The 13,329-nt window shown below is 35.8% G+C and overlaps 1 protein-coding gene across 1 annotated transcript in view; it reads left to right on the forward strand.

Moving 5' to 3' along the window:
- Positions 1 to 13,329, forward strand: part of Dcc (DCC netrin 1 receptor) — a 997,292-nt gene that overhangs the window by 505,952 nt on the left and 478,011 nt on the right. The window lies entirely within an intron of this gene.

Below are 13,329 nucleotides of genomic sequence, written 5' to 3' on the forward strand. Positions count from 1 at the left end.
CCCCCTTCCCCCCACCCCCTGCACCGACGTTGTAAAGCTCGTTTTGGACATGACAACTTGTACTTCTCATTGTTGCATCAGAAATACCATGACTTTTTAAATGCATGAACAGATCACTGTGTGAGTTTATGAAGCCCCAGAATTCCTCACACACCCTGACTCTACTCTGATTCATTTCACGGGGGTTAAATACAGTTTTTGAGAACTTGCTGGTCGATTGAAATTGAGATATAACACTCCTTAGTGTAATTACTCTAGTGATAAAACTATAATGAACCACAAGTTATTAATTGAAAGATACGTTGAATAACACTAAAGAGTTCCAAAATACCATATCTGGGAAAAATTAATTAATGAGAGTAAGAGAGTTATACAACATTTACATCAGTAGAAAAAGCAGATGTTATTTGAGATGACAGGATCTCTGACATTAATTGCAGGGTGTTATGGGGCTGGGAATGTGGCTTAGTGGCAGAGTGCTTGCCTAGCATGCATGAAGCCCTGGGTTTGATTCCTCAGTACCACATAAACAGAAAAAGATGGAAGTGGTGCTGTGGTTCAAGTAGTAGAGTGCTAGCCTTGGGCAAAAAAAGAAAGTAATTCAAGGTGTTGGCAAGATTCATTTATTATTTTAGAACTACAACTTAGGATATATATATGTATATACATATATATATACATACATACATATATATATATATATATATAAAGAGAGAGAGAGAGAAATGGAAAACTCTGAAAGCAAGGATATAATTGTAAGAAATTTAAGGCGCCTGGATCTGCTAATATTATATATAAGTCAGTTATCCAATTTTATACATACAAATTAATAATTATTGTGTATCTTAAGTATTCAAAGAAATAATACTTTGTCATGCATTCCCGAGTTCTGTATGCAGTTTGCTTTGAACCAGGTAGTTTGGAGGTAATAACATTTGGGTTTTTTTGGATTTTGTTTTTGTTTTTTGTGAACAGTTACAAAAAATTGCTTACTAATCTTTGGAGGTTTTTCCCCTCTCTTGTCTATTGTAGAGAATCTAGAAAAAAAATCATAGTCTAGTTCACTGGTATTCCTTAGAAATGAAAACATATCCTGTGCTACTTATTCTACTAAACTATATGTGAATGCTGTTATACTATCCTTTTTTATATTAAAGTTTATATTAAAGCACTTCCTATTTGGGCTGGAAAAGATGTAGATGATGGATTAGGCAACAGACTTGCTTATTCTTTCATTAAACCAGAATTATTCAATTAGCAGTGAGCAAGACTTTAATTAATTAAAGAAGCAACACTATTCTAAATACAATATAAGCTGCCTTTAACATATCAACAATTTAACATAATCGAATTCTGTATTTTAATGTATCAAAGAATTTAGAAAACTTTCAAATTCATAATTTCAGAGTACAACAACACAGAATGGCTACAACAGAAATGACTATCTAGTGTGTATTACTGATCTTATTTTTGCTGTTTTTTTCCTAGTTATTTTAGATATGACTGTGTGTGGTTTTTTGGTTTTTGTTTTTGTTTTTGTCAGTTGTAGAGCTTGAACTCAGGGCCTGGGCACTGTCCCTGAGCATTGTTGCTCAAGGCTAGAACTCTACCAACTTGAGCCACAGATACACTTCTGGTTTTCAGGTGGTTAATTGTAGATAAAAATCTCATGGACTTTCCTGCCCAGGTTGAGTTTGAACTGTGATCCTTAGATCTCAGCCTCTTGAGTAGCAAGGATTACAGATGTGAGCCTTGGAGATGGAGTCTTACGGACTTTTCTGTCTCAGGGTGGCTTTAAACTGAGCTCTTCTAGATCTCAAACTCCAGAGGAGCTTTGTTTGCAAGCTGCTGACACTCAGCACATTATATTTTAAAATTTTGTCAATTCAACTTTTCAAAATATATAAAAAGAATAAATATGTGTATATGTGAATATACTCTTATATGAAGACTTACATGAAGACTCATAAAGAAAGAACATTTATTCTTTATAAGTAAAAGTATCACACTTTAAACAAATAATAAAAAGTTTTATATAGTAAGTACATGAATCAGTAAAAGTAACATGTTATCATCATATATTATGTACTATGCACAATTGTACTGGATTTGTGTGTGTGTGTGTGTGTGTGTGTGTGTGTGTGTATGTATGTATGTGTATGTGTGTGTATATTTGAGTATGAAGGTCCTGGAGCTTGAACTCAGAGCTTGGGTGCTGTCTCTGAAGATTTTTTGCTAAAGGTTATGCTCTAGTCCTTGAGCTACACCTGCACTTCTGGCTTTTTTTGGTAGTCAATTGGTGATAAGTCTCATGAACTTTCCCTACTCAGGATGGCTTTGAACTATGATCCTCTCAAGTCTCAGCCTCCTGGGTAGCTGGGATTTCAGGCATGTTTGACTGATAGTAGACTTTTATACAACTGGAGTACTGGAGTGGGTTTATTTAATAGCACAAACATGTAAGTCAGGTGTGCGCCCTCTCTTCCCATCAAACACTTACCTATCGTCTGTTCCTATAGATTGCCCTGCTTTGTATATCTCATATAAATGAAGTCATAGGACATATGCCCTTTTGTGGCTGTTTATTTAACATAATTTTTTCAAGGTTCATCATGCTTGTAGCATGTATCAATGCTTTATACATTCTTAGGTCTAACTAGTATTTTATCACATACATATACCATATTTTCATTATCCACTCATCAGTTAATGGGAATTTGAATTATCTTCTTCACCTTTTAGCCATAATGAATGACATACATATTTGTGTACAAATTAGTGTATGAGTATATCTTTTTGATTCTCTTTAGTTCTATGCCTAGGAATAGGATTTCTTGGGGTCTAATAGTTCCTCTATTTTTAATGATTGGAGGAATTCTCTTAAAAGTAGTTGCATCATTCTACACTCTTAACACCAGTGTATGAGTATTGCTAAATTCTCTGCCTCCTTGCCAACACTTGCTATTAGTTGACAGATGGCATTTAGTCCACTTCCTGGGTGTGAGATTATACCACCTCATGGATTCAGTTTGCATTTCTCTAATGACTAATGACATCAAGTATCATTATGTATTGGCTTGCTTGTCTTTTACTTATCTTTCCTCAAGAAATGTCTGATATTCTTTGCTTACTTTTTACTAGCATTGTCTTTCCATAATTGAGTTTAAATTTCTGTGGGCATTTGTGAGGTAGTGAAGCATGCTGCTTGCATCGGCGAAGGGTGAAGTGCCATGCTTTGTTGGGAACAGCTAAGGTTGACACGGAGTGATTGACACCCAGGTGAAAGTGGTGTTGGTGTGAAGACTGTTTCGCCAGGCTTTGTCACCCTCTTGAACTGATGAGACCCAATTGTGAACACATCCTGGCGGGTCATTACATTTGATGTTGCATTCACTCATTAGGTGCCATTTCCCTTCCCTGTGCTTCTGTACTTCCTTGCTAATTCCAGTATCAACAAAATAGTCATTGTAATGCTGATAACCCAAATTGATTCCTTTTATGTTATCTTTGGTAGTTATAAAATCTGCTTCCATTCATCATATGCTTATCAGTGCCCTGCATCTTGATCATGCATCCCTTCTTCCATTCTTTCCACATAGATCCCATCCCCACCTATTCCTTCATTTTCCCATATATACATTGACTACTATAACTGCATTCACTCACCCTTTGTCTCTTCATTTATCTTCCTCCTTCTGCTTAACCTCAACCCCCCTGACAAAACATATTTTGTCTTCTCAGTGTTGTTTTTGTGGTTAGTTGCTCAAAAGAGTCACACCAATTGGGGTCTCATTAAGCATCAGGCATATTTATTTCCCTAAAAATATACTCTATTACATGTTATGGATTAAATCATTAATAAATATGCTTTGTTAATTCTTTTCATAAGTGAATTTGAATTTTCCTACTAAATGAGGTAAGCTATTCAATAGCCTGGTTAAATTCTGTGTCCTAAAATCCTGCATGAGAGCCTTGTGGCAGAAGCCTTATGGCATTAGTAAGTTGGAGCTGTAGGTTATCTTTTTAAGCTTTTTATTGTAAAGGTGGTTTACAGAGGGGTTACCATTACACAGGTCAAGTAATGTGTACATTACCTCTTCCCTTTGAAAACTAACCTTACAAAAGAGATGTCAAGAGAGTTTTCCGGCCAGAAGGGGCCTTTCATGAGAACCCAGTCTCGGGTATCTTGATCTTAGATTCCCAGCCTCCAGAATGGTGACAAGCAAATTTTGGTGTTGTTTTGTGACTACTCGTTCAATTATATTTTATATTTTGTTATCACCGAACAGATAGAGTAAGCTACTATTCTTTGACAAAGAAGAACCATGTACACAATCCTAAGATCTAGAGCCTTCTTACATCCAGTCTGTATTTGTGTTCATGAGTAAGCCATAACAACATTTTCTAAATTGCAGTTGTAATATTTTGGTAGTTACTCCTTGTGAAACCCATTTTGAGTAAAAATGTAAGTAAATTCAACAGTGTAATATGCAGTAGCTATGATCAAGAATGATACCAAATTTGATATCTATATATTCTTGTGGGGGGGTGGTTGTGGGGCCTGAACTCTGGGCCTAAGCACTGTAGCTCAGCTCTTCAGCTCAAGGCTAGCGCTCTACCACTTGAGCCACAGTGCCACTTCTGGTTTTCTGGTGGTTAATTGGAGATAAGAGTCCCACAGACTTTTCTGACCAGGCTGACTTTGAACCATCATCCTCAGATCTCAGCCTCCTGAGTAGCTAGGATTATAGGCATGAGCCACTGGCACCTGGCCACTTCCTGCTTTTGTATGGTTAACTGGAGATGAGTCTCATAGTCTTTCCTGCCAAAGCTGGCTTCAAACAATGATTCTCAGATCTCAGCCTTCTTAGAAGCGAGGATAACAGTTATGATGTACAGCCTTAGTGTCATATTAGTAAAGCTGTGTGAGTTGGAAAAATAATAGCAGATATTTTCTGCTGTGTATATTACAAGGTGATATACCTAGGGAATCAGAATCCAACCTATACTGACAAAATGAACGCTCATTTCTTATTTCTAGAACAAAACCATATCATAATCTATGTCTTCCATCCTTTGAAGATAATCTAGTGTGCTAGTGTAGAAAGAGAATTCAACAAGTGAACCAAATGTCAGAAGTCACCATGAGAAAGTTAAACAAATAGAATTACATGGCTTTTCAAACATTTGAACAGAGCTAATAATGTTTTTGTTCTTGGAATAGAGTTCAAAGTTCTCTTCCGTATGTTCTGGTACAACCACAAAACAGAATGGACTAGAAGGTTAATACAAATTGTCAAAGGAATACAATAGACCAGATGAGCAGTTTTCAGTAATAAAAGAATGGGTAAGAAGGAACACAGTCAAATCCATGTCCATGAAGGATATAAGTAAGTGAACATGAGCTTGTTCAACAAATTAAAGAATATGATACCTATGAGAATTCCCCTGAAGCTTGAAGGAAATTTTAGGACAAAGAAAGAAGGGGTAGGATTTATTTTATATGTGTCTGGTAGTAAATTTAGTGCTTTTGTTTTGCACAAGACATACACAAGCTGCAGAGATAACTGGGAACTTTAAGGACTATTTCTTTATGGAAGATGAGATTCAAAATGGATTTTAAAAGGGAAATAATAGATTATTTTGGACCTTTTATGATAAAGATATTCATGAAAGTATCCAAACTTATACTTCATGAAATATAAAGTCCAAGAATCAATTACTGATGTAGTGTGTTATACAGTCTTTAGATAATCTTTAAAACTAACATACACCGTCATATGCATATATGTAAAAATTTATTTATATATGCACGTTTATGCATATGAATGTATATTTCTATGATGGTTGGTATATTTAAAATAGAAGATTTGTCATTATGAAAGCAATTGTAGCAGTAAGTGTAGGTCAAATTTTAAAGTATATAAAAGTAAACAAAAAAGTTCACACATGGCTTCATCTTCCAAAGGGAACTATGCTATTTTCTATGGATGTTTATAATGTTCAATTTTATGATCTTTAAAAGTAGATATAGACTTCTGGATTTAGCTAGTTATGTAGACTATATGGTCAAGATAAAGTACTTTAACCCCAATAATATGAAATTGTGAATGTATTTAGAGCTTTGCTATATTTTAGGAATAAACTTAGCTTATAGATTTTTGCTTTACTTTTAGTGTGGCTTCAGATTTCGTATTGGTTATACACATGATTCAATGATTTTGTAATTATATATTATTATTATAAACCTTTGATTTTATTTCAAGTACTTTCATGCATTCTAATACTATTCTACATATTGTAGGAAGTTTGCTGGCAGTCACTCTTTAAATAGCATATGAGTGTATCCTGTGCTTTTTCCTATCTAAATAATTTGAAATAGTTTGCTTTAAGAAATAGCTTTTTCTCATTTGTATTTTTTTAATTGTGAAAGTACCAAACAGAGGGTTACAATTACATGGGCAAGGTAATAAGTGCATTTCTTATCAAGCATTGTTGCCTCCTCCTTTGTTTCCCCTTCCCATCCCTTCCCATCTCTCCCCCACTCCCTGCGCCAAAGTTGTGAAGTTTGTTTTTCAACATAATGACTTGTACATCTCATTGTTGCAATGGGTCCGCCTATATCCCTATTTAAACAATTTGGTTTTTTCCCTTCCTCTCCACAAATTATATCAACATCAAATACAGTGAAAACAGGGGTTATACTGTGGGGGAGGGACATACAAAGCAACAAAGAAGTATCTTATAAATATGTTAGAAACAATAGCAAGAAAGAAAAAAAACATTTGAATCCTTATCTTGGGGTTCATTTTGCCTAACATCAACTTATCTGACCATTTCTGCTTGTCTCAGACATATACTAGTAATTGCAAATAAGGGAAACCATGGGACCTATGTTTCTTTGGGCCTGTTTACTTACCTACTATAATTTTTCCAAGTCTTTCCATTTCCTAACAAATGGTGCAATGTCATTCTTTCTGATGGGGGCATAGAATTTCATAGTGTATATATACCACATTTTCTTGATCCATTCATCTACTGAGGGGCATCTGGGTTGGGTCCATATCTTAGCTATGGTAAGTAAATAATGCTGCAATAAACATTGTCGTGCTGGTAACTTTAGTGTAGTCTTGTTTGAGAACATTTGGGTAAATGCCCAAAAATGGGATTGCTGGGTCACAGGGGTCATAGAGGAGCTCATTTTTTTCTTTTTTTTGTTGGTCGTGGGTCCTTGAACTCTGGGCCTGGGCGGTGTCCCTCAGCTCTTCAGCTCAAGGCTAGCACTCTACCACTTGAGCCACAGAGCCACTTCCAGATTTTTTTTTCATTTTTGCTTATATGGTACTGAGGAATTGAACCCAGGGCCTCATGCATGCAAGGCAAGCACTCTACCACTGAGCTACCTTCCCAGCCCCCAGCAATGTATTTTTGTCATGAAAATAATCAAATATTTAAAAACATTAAGGGTTAGCTTTGAGAACTGGTACTATTGATACTGACTACCTATTTATTAATGTGTCTGGACACATTAATAAATAATTAATAAACATTTAAGTTACATGTTAGATTTAAAACACTTACTATAATGGTTTGTATGGGATATACCTTCAGATTGTTTTTATTTTCATTTATTCCTCTGTCTTATTTTTCTGGTTTTCAATTTAATACTACTCAGTGTTGACTTTGTTTTGTATTCAGTGTATAGGTATTTTGGTGGGATTTAACTTTAGCAGTAACTAAGCAGACTGGTACTATTACCAATTTATACCTTTACATTGATATAAATGACTACTTACATCTACACACCCAAAATATCAAAGAAAAAAAGGGAAAGAATGAACGTTACTCTTTTTTCTTTCTTTGAATATATTTTATTATTGTTAGTGCTTCAAAATATTACTTGTTTAGTATTGATATTACAGAGCCAGGCCTGGGCGATTCAGGTTTGTCATAATGGGTATTTGAAAGACTGAGATTGGCTCAGTCTTGAGATGGCTACATTCAAAGCTGGCCCAGGCGTATATATGAAAACCCCTCTTAACCTGTATCTGGACACAGGAGTACAAGTCTGCCATTGTCATAAGACATTCCTGACCTCATTTCTGGTTGAAGCTTCAGTGCAGTGACAACTTACAGAGGACAAGGTCTAACCGCAGCTTTATAGGTGGGGAAGAAAAAGGACTTGGTAATTGACATGTTGGAGATTAAAATCCTAGTGTCTGTGATTGTTCATAAATTTTGGTCCTTAAATCCAACCTGGAGCACAGAATGGCTTGAGAGAGTTGAATTATGGGCAAAATCATCACATTAGGCATTAGGATGGCCTGGGTTTGAGTCTTGATTCATTCATCTTCTACATCTATGACTGAGGTGATATGATACCTAAGCACTTGGTTTTAGCTTCTTACCTTACATACTAACATGTACTGGGTGAGGAGAGCAGGGATATATGTATTGTGTTTATCGGTAGGATAAGACTGAACATAGCAGTAGGCCTGACCCACAGGGATTTCAATATGGCGGGGAAGTAAGTCAATGGATATGAATCCTGAGTCAAGCATCTATAAGATACACAGGCAGGCCACGCAACTCCAAAAAGAGCTACGAGGCAAGAACACACTTTACTGATCACCTACTTGATCTTCTAGGTATGGGACACAATTGGCTTCTTTCTTGTCTGGATGAAGTTAAATTTCCATCTCCCTATGTATTGTTCAGTTCATGTTAATGCAGGTGATGATTTATATTTACTTCTCTCCTCAGGAGAGAAATACAAATAGTACTTGGTTGAAGAAAGTTATCACTGGAATATTTTTAAGAGAAATCTCTTAGAAATCTGAATTCTTTGTACTATTTTAGTTAAAAATAATTGTTAATGACTTTAGTCTCTCTGGCTGTGTTTGTCACAAGCTCATCCATGATCCTTCTGTCTGCTCCATGCTATCTGGTTAGGTCTAACTAATCTTTGCTTTTAACAAACCAACTCACCATGTTTAACACCAGAGTTTCAATTCATTGAAAACTTAATCTAATTTGCTGAAAGAAGTTTAAACAAGCTTATTTTAGACAAGTATACTCAGGTTCTATCATTTTTACCCAGAAGTGTTTATAACTGATCAATGTGGATTTGTAACAACACATAAAGAGAAGGGTTTTAGTGAGTTACAGATGTTGCTTCATCAAGAACTAGTTCTCCTTCTTAGCTATGGCTTGCCTTAATGTGGACAACCAGCTTTTATCTTAAATGTCTAAGGTTTTATTCAAAAACATTCCCTGTGGCTAATTCCTTCATTGCCAGTGAGTGACAAGCTACTAATCTTTAACATTCAGTTGAGAATGTATAGCTGTTGAAGAGTTGGGTGGCTTGCTGTGGTAGCTCAGAAATAAGAATATTATTTCTAATATACCAGACCATAACTTTTTATTGCCCTAAGCTGGTTTCCAAAGGTAAATTTATTTTACTTTATATATTCTTTGAAAATAAATTGATATTTGCAAAGCAGCATGTAGGCTCCTAAGGGAAAATATCATTCTACCCTATAGATAATGGAGTAGTCTGAATATTTTAATTAATATTTTATTGCCTTCTAAACATATTTCTGATATTATTTCTGATACTATTATGTTGTCAATGATTTGAACAATACCATTATATCTTGTGCAAAGAATGTAAATAATAAGGTAGAAATATGCAGATGCTCCTTTTCATGATACAATGAAGATATCTAAATATAAAATTTTTCTGTGGAATATCATTCAATTAGGCCCAAATACAGTATGGGACAGTATAGGACATATAAATTTATTTGGAATGTAGATATGGAGGAATGTAGGAGTTATTTTGGGGAAGCTTCTTTGATCTTGTATTGAGGCTAAAGCAGGTCAACTATATATTATGGCCAAGTTATTTTGCTTATTTCTGTCTAAACCTGGCAAATATTTGCATATACTATCATCTTTCATAGTCCAAGTGGGCTATACCTTTTTTCTCTTTTTCTATACCTGAAATTGTTTCTGTTCTTATTTTCCTTACTTTCTGGAATACGTCTGTCAATTATTTTATGGTGTAGTGAATGTAATTACTAAAAAGCACTTTAAGCAGCTGAACAGTATTTACAACAAGTAAAAATGCTCCCTCTTAATAATGTCCTACTCACATTGCAAGGGGCCCATATTTCTATGATTATTCCATCTTTACCAGTTATCCTTAGAAGTTAAATCATCAGGAAGAGGCTTCCGCTGTGTGTAAAGGAAAAAGAGGCTAGTTCACAACTTGATTATAGATACATGACTCTAAGATATAATCATTCAAGACTGCAAGAAATTCATTTTGTATTTACGAAATTAGTTCATAGTTTCTCCTTTGCTTTTATCCCATGATTTTTGTAAGGACTACATAGAATGGCTATATGTAAGTGGTAGGTGAGAAGTCAGTAGGATCTTAACAAAATCATTGTTTATAAACTGCCCTACGCAGCTCAGACATTTCCTTTAATCTTTTTGGCTTTGGCTTTTGTAGTGCTTAGTTTCATCCTCATAAACTGAACCAACTTACTTTTTTCCACACTAATAACCATGTTCAATCAGCCCAAAGTAATCTGTCACTTACTTTGAATCTCCTAATATTGCACTTACACTTCTTAGATTTCTCACACCATTCTGTGATATTTTTATGTGTTTAGAAGTCCCAAATGCATAATTTGACATGACCCAACCCAGAAGGACAGATTAACAATTACTATTTTATTTTTTACTTTTTTCTTCCGGTGGTAGGCACTGAACCTGGCATCTGATACATGCTCACTACACATTCTATCAGGGGGCTATGTCAGTAGCCCCCAACATTTTTTTTAATTCAAAAAAGATGTGCTTATCAAATATTCATTGTTTTAAATGAATTAACAAACAGGTGGTTGAGTTACAGACGTATATCAATGTTATCGTGAGCATGCTCTGTCTGTGATTAGAGCATTTGCTAAAGTGCCCCATCCTCCTCCCTCCGCTGAACCACCTGGGATCTGAGAACACTTACCTGGGATATCAATGCACAATATTGACTGAATGCTTCTTCTAGGCTTCCTGCCTCTGTGGCAGGGCCCACATTCTCACACATCGTACGTTGAATGATCCCCACAGAGTTCAACCTGTGTCTGCCAGTTCCATTTGCTAGTGGAGTCCTTTGGACCTTCAGAGCAGGATCCTCTCTCTACCCCACTGATCCATTCACATGTATCACTGAAGGTGAGAGTGTGTCGCTTTGCCATTTGTATCACTGACTTTCAAAGCAGCTTGAACAAATGGTTCCAGCTGGAATTATTCCAAAGCACTGACTAGAGAACAGACAGAAAGCTTCCTGCCAGGCAGTTATATTTACTACACAAATTTGTCAGGTTAGCCAAACATTTCAGTGTGTTAGGAGCAGGAGTTTGGAGCTGATGGATCTAAAGGGCTCAAGCACTATGACAGAGACACAGGAGCAGAAGTCTGCCTCACAGAGTCTGCATGACTCCAGAAGGAACACTAACTACATGTTGCTTTTTAGTGACATTACCACTCCCGCCACCCAGCTGTCTACTCTTCATCCTAGCTTTGCAATCAGGAGCTTCTCTGAGTGTGGGCAGGTTTAAGCTAACACACAATAGCAATGTTAGCAATCTGGAGGTGACTACACAAGCTTAAATTACCCAGCAGAAATGTCATCACACGCTGTGAGCCAAATCTTTGTACAGAGTGATCCTTGAAATCTTGTGCCAGCCTTCAACATCACCTCCATCTTACCTATGCTCTGCGCATCTCCTCTGACAGTAATGCGGAAAATTACTTGTTTCTGTCAGTCACTTTTCACAATCTACCCAAGCCAGAAGGCTGTGGGGCCACCAGTGGCAGAAACCTGGAAAACATAGCTGATCAGTCATGAATACAGAGTGACCTTTGATGGGCTTGAAGAGTATTCTACTGTTAGTTTTTAGTTTCGACTATCTTTTAATGGGGAGACAGCTACACAGGTGGTGATTGTCATAACTAGTACCAAGTTTGTGTAATTAGTCATTTTACTATTTCTTATCATTTTATTCATCTAACTTCCTGTAGTCTACCAAAAATCTGAGTGGGGGAAAATTAAAGAAGTAAAACACATAAATCTGACAAGTAGAAGAAGATATAGGGACATATTTGAGAAATATCTGAGAACCTTCTGACTTATAAGACATTCATAGCTCAGTTCTCTTCAAAGGACTGTTGTCACATTGCCATATAGTTGGTCACTCAGCAAGTAATGGCTAACAGCTACATGATTTTAGTTAATGTAAAAACTATTAATGGTGCTGATGGAGTTGGACATTTTCTTTCTCAGTCTTCGGTAAGTATGTGATAGTTGAGTTATTATGGACAAAGAATTATAAAAAATATTTTAATTTCAATTTCTCTAAGAAATGACCAAAGACTAGTTTGAATTGAGCCTGCTATTATGCTTAATTACCATTATAAATTAATGTGCTTTGTTTGTATGTTGTTTGGACACCTTACTAAGGATCTAGTATGGATTATTCAGTCATTCATTCTGTATTTTCATATTAACTCTGTGTTGAGAAACCACCAGATGCCACTGGTATAGTAGATAACAATGTTGCTGATTAAATGGACATTTATAAGTAATTATAATATACTAACACAAAAGGTGGAGCAACTGTACATTTCTAAGGGAAATGATAACTTGAGATGATCATTCAAATAGTAGTTGGGATTTTTATCATCAGAGTGAAAGAGGTGCAAGAGATCAATATTTTCCATAAATATTTATTGTTAAATCAGTATTTAAGTAACTATTTAAAGTAAATATCACTGAACCTAGTACTATGGAGCCTGAGGAAAGAGAAGAGAGTTCAAGTACACTGTGGGCTGCATTATGAGTTTAAGTCCAATCTTGGCTATATAATGAAATCTTACTCCCAAAAACAAAACAAACGTTGTAATATGAACCTGATCATTGCATAACTGGCATTTGGTTGATGTCCCCTTTCCTTTCTAATATTTAAAAATGTTCCATCAAGGCATTTCAATATTTGCTCTTTGTCTGTCTGCCTCTTTTTCCTTCTCCTCATTAAAAATATTTTTCTGGCATGTTAACTTTCAGAGGTACAAGCAATGAACCCCTGGCATTTCCTGTTGATGTAATTATCTTGCTGTCAGTAGTCTACTTTGGGGATGGGACTCTGGCTTTAGTTTTGGCATATCAGCAATGACATCATAAACTCGATACATGTAAAATGTTATTATTTACATTTGAATAGTATAACTTGGAACTATGAACGCTGTGGAAGGGAAGCCCCA

This window comes from Dipodomys ordii, unplaced genomic scaffold (genome assembly GCF_000151885.1).
Source record: "Dipodomys ordii isolate 6190 unplaced genomic scaffold, Dord_2.0 Scaffold43, whole genome shotgun sequence".
Lineage (NCBI taxonomy): Eukaryota > Metazoa > Chordata > Mammalia > Rodentia > Heteromyidae > Dipodomys > Dipodomys ordii.